Genomic DNA, 3,996 nt, shown 5'->3' with positions numbered 1-3,996 from the left:
ACGATGCCAACTAGCGATCCGCCGGCGTTATTCCCATGACCCGGCGGGCAGCTTCCGGGAAACCAAAGTCTTTGGGTTCCGGGGAAGTATGGTTGCAAAGCTGAAACTTAAAGGAATTGACGGAAGGGCACCACCAGGAGTGGAGCCTGCGGCTTAATTTGACTCAACACGGGAAACCTCACCAGGCCCAGACACCGGAAGGATTGACAGATTGAGAGCTCTTTCTCGATTCGGTGGGTGGTGGTGCATGGCCGTTCTTAGTTGGTGGAGCGATTTGTCTGGTTAATTCCTATAACGAACGAGACTGGCCTACTAAGTAGTCGACGGATCTCCAGAAAATGGTGTCCAGTTCGCAACTTCTTCTTAGAGGGATAAGCGGCAATTCTAGCCGCACGAGATTCAGCAATAACAGGTCTGTGATGCCCTTAGATGTTCTGGGTCAGACGCCGCCGCTGTTACACTGAAGGGATCAACGAGTTTTCCCCCTCCGAGAGGAGCGGGTAACCCGTTCAAAGCCTTTCTTGATAGGGATTGGGGCTTGCAATTGTTTCCCATGAACGAGGAATTCCCAGTAAGTGCAAGTCATCAGCTTGCGCTGACTACGTCCCTGCCCTTTGTACACACCGCCCGTCGCTACTACCGATTGAATGATTTAGCGAGGCCTTCGGACTGGCGCTCTTGGATTGTCGGCCCCGTTGCCCGCGAGGGTTTTCTGGGGTCGTCGCCTCGAGCTGACGGAAAGATGTCCAAACTTGATCATTTAGAGGAAGTAAAAGTCGTAACAAGGTTTCCGTAGGTGAACCTGCGGAAGGATCATTAACAGAGAGAAAGAGAACGGGGCGCTCTTAAAACTACTACTACTCTCCTGATTTGGGCGGTCTCGGGCTCTGCTCTGGCAACTCCAGCAGCGAAGAGGACAATCCCGGCCCCCGCACCAAAAATAGGTACCACCACGCTGTAGGTGGACCACACTCGGGCGAGAGCGCGAAGACCGGAGGAGGAGGACGGACGGGGCTTTGGACGGCTGCCCGTCCGTTCCTTACTACCGGCGAATAAGCCTCTTGACCCAAAAAGAGTGAAATTCAAGTGTCAAAAAACAACAACAAGTCGTCCGGCCAAACCCAAACCACAAACTTGGGCTATGTCTGTCAAACCCTTTCATTGAGACTCGACCTGTGATGGTTAGTCGCAAAAAGACCAAATGGCAAATACACAACTCTTAACGGGGGATCACTCGGCTCGTGGGTCGATGAAGACCGCAGCAAACTGCGTGTCGGTATGTGAATCGCAAGAATAACAGATACATCGACAAGTTGAACGTGAGACAGCATGGCGGCAGCCATATGAGCTTTGTCGTCACGCACTTCTACGAGGTCGTGAAATATACATCCATCGGTTGCCGCGAGTCGTGCCCGCTGGACTGTCTCCTCGACACGGTAACCCGAACCCAGCTCCGCCTGTTTAATCGCCGCTACTTTGCGCGAGGCGCCTTTAAAAAACAAGCGTTTATCACTAGTAAGTCCATGGACTTGCGCACCCATATTCAACGCCAACAAAGCGACAGTTGTCGCCTCGCAGCAACGGAGGCGGCGGCGCTTTTTTGCCTGCTGTCCACAGAGGCCACCAATGGCCGCCGTCAGCCATGGCTGATGCTGCACATAAATTTAAGAGGCACTCCAATCGATTTAAGAGGGTGCCCCAAACCGGGTCGGATATCTTTTAAGTAAGCCCCGCCGGAATTTCGTCTATCACCTCGAAAAGAGTGCTTGGCATGCATTGCAGTGGAACCTAAATTGATGAGTGCGCCTGGGCCCGCAGTCTACCATGTAGTGGTGCAGGCAGAGAGATGAGAATGCTTGGGTGACGCCGTGCTCTTCCTCACGCGCTCCTCCACCCTCTCCCACGGTCAGACGCGGTGTGGGCGTTCTCTTTGAGAGTTCGCCACAGTCCACGCCTCATCTCATGACTGGAGGCAGGGGGAGTTCTCTCTAAACGCGTTAAAGACGGTGTTGCGCCTCATAACGGCGCTCGCCGGGATAGAGCACTAGTTCTGCAGCCGGAAAGGCCGCTCACGCCAATTAATACTGCGACTCTCGCTCTCTTTCTCCGGATAAACAAGTGCCACTGCTGTGGCATGCGGGAACGGGGAAAGAGGTCAAAGTTTAAGCGGCAAAGGTGCGGCTGAGTAAGGGCGGAACACGAGCGTATATGCATTAAAACTGTGTGTGTATATGACTCTGCGAGAGATGTTCTGCTGGAACACTTTTCCTATTGGCTATTTACCACTCAATGAGAAGGAACGGAGTCAGGGGTGGGAGTGCCGGCGCCATGGCCGCTGGTACCCCCGCGACAAGCCCCTCAAACCTTCCTGCCTGGTAATGTCGGTGGTGAAGAAAGTCGGTGGCAGAGCGTCTTCCGCTTCGTGGTTGGGGAACTTGTTCCCCTAAGGATGATGAGACCACGATCGACCTCGTAGTAGGAGAGAGCTACCCGCCAAATTTAAGCATATTAATAAGCGGAGGAAAAGAAACCAACAGGGATTCCCTTAGTAAGGGCGACTGAACCGGGAAAAGCCCAGCGCATAACCTCGATGTCTTCGGGCACGAGGGGTGTTGCGTTTCAGAGGGTCCAGCACGCCGTCCCATACCGTCTAAGTCAAGCTTGAAAGCGGCCACTGCCCATGGAGGGTGACAGGCCCGTATGGCGGCGCCCGTGAGGGTACAGATGGGACGGTCGGAAAGGGCCTCTCTGTAGAGTCGGGTTGCTTGAAAGTGCAGCCCAAAGCAGGTGGTAACCTCCATCTAAGGCTAAATATGACCACGAGACCGATAGCGAACAAGTACCGTGAGGGAAAGTTGAAAAGAACTTTGAAGAGAGAGTTCAAGAGTACGTGAAACCGTTAAGAGCCAAACGGGTGGAAACTCGAAGGTCGAACTGAGGGGATTCAGCTCGTCGGCTGTCGGCTGGGTGGGGTGTTGTAATTGAGCGACCCAAAAATGTTTGGGCGCGCCCCCACTCACGCTGGCGTCGGCGGGCGTATTTCGCCTCGTAGTAGGTCACTGCGACCCGTTGCCGGGGACGTCGAAGGCCCGGTCGGACTGGTATTCGCCGCCGACTCTCAGCTCGTCTGGGGAGATCTGCCGACGGGGGGAACCACCGGTGTCCTGGCTGGTTCTGCGACGGTCGTCGAGAGAGCTTGCCGCCGCTTCGGCGGCGGTTTTACTCGCGGTGTGCAAAGGTCGTGATCCAATCTGACCTGTCTTGGAAATTGACGGACCAAGGAGTTCAACATGTGTGCAAGTCATCGGCTCACTAAAACCCAAAGGCGAAATGAAAGTGACGGGCGCCCGCAGCTGTAACAGGCTCTGCGTCTTGGCTGATCCCCTGACTGACAGTTGCGGCCTGCCCACGCCGCGACAAGCGGGTGAGACTTCCGTTCCGGACGTTGCGTGTAGAGGTCGTCAGGGCGATGGTCGAAGTTTAATTTCTGGAGGGGGGCGTAGGGCCCGGGATTCTGCATTTGTGCTGTCCGTCCCGAAGCGGGCCGTCGGTAAACGGCGGAGGCGCACCGGGGCAGGCTCGCGGGCAGTCGGCAAGTACCATGAGCATATATGTTGGGACCCGAAAGATGGTGAACTATGCCTGGCCAGGATGAAGCCAGAGGAAACTCTGGTGGAGGTCCGTAGCGATTCTGACGTGCAAATCGATCGTCGGAGCTGGGTATAGGGCGAAAGACTAATCGAATCATCTAGTAGCTGGTTCCCTCCGAAGTTTCCCTCAGGATAGCTGGAACTCGCAGGGTGAATTTCATCCGGTAAAGCGAATGATTAGAGGTCTTGGGGACGAAACGTCCTCAACCTATTCTCAAACTTTAAATGGGTGAGATGCCGAGCTTGCTTGTAGGGATGAAGCTCCGGCGACTAATCTGAGTATCTAGTGGGCCACTCTTGGTAAGCAGAACTGGCGCTGTGGGATGAACCAAACGTCGAGTTAAGG

At 54.8% G+C, this 3,996-nt stretch overlaps 1 non-coding gene across 1 annotated transcript in view; it reads left to right on the top strand.

Annotated features, from left to right (window-relative positions):
* The first annotated feature begins 2,465 nt into the window (after positions 1-2,465).
* Positions 2,466-3,996, top strand: part of LOC121866789 — a 4,326-nt gene continuing 2,795 nt past the window's right edge. The window contains exon 1 of the ribosomal RNA XR_006089021.1: positions 2,466-3,996. This exon is cut by the window's right edge and continues 2,795 nt beyond it. This is a non-coding gene — a ribosomal RNA (large subunit ribosomal RNA).

This window comes from Homarus americanus, unplaced genomic scaffold (genome assembly GCF_018991925.1).
Source record: "Homarus americanus isolate GMGI-L3 unplaced genomic scaffold, GMGI_Hamer_2.0 scaffold18895, whole genome shotgun sequence".
Classification (NCBI taxonomy): Eukaryota; Metazoa; Arthropoda; class Malacostraca; order Decapoda; family Nephropidae; genus Homarus; species Homarus americanus.
The sequence above is the reverse complement of the archived record's forward strand: the minus strand, read 5'-3'. Positions and strand labels throughout refer to the sequence as shown.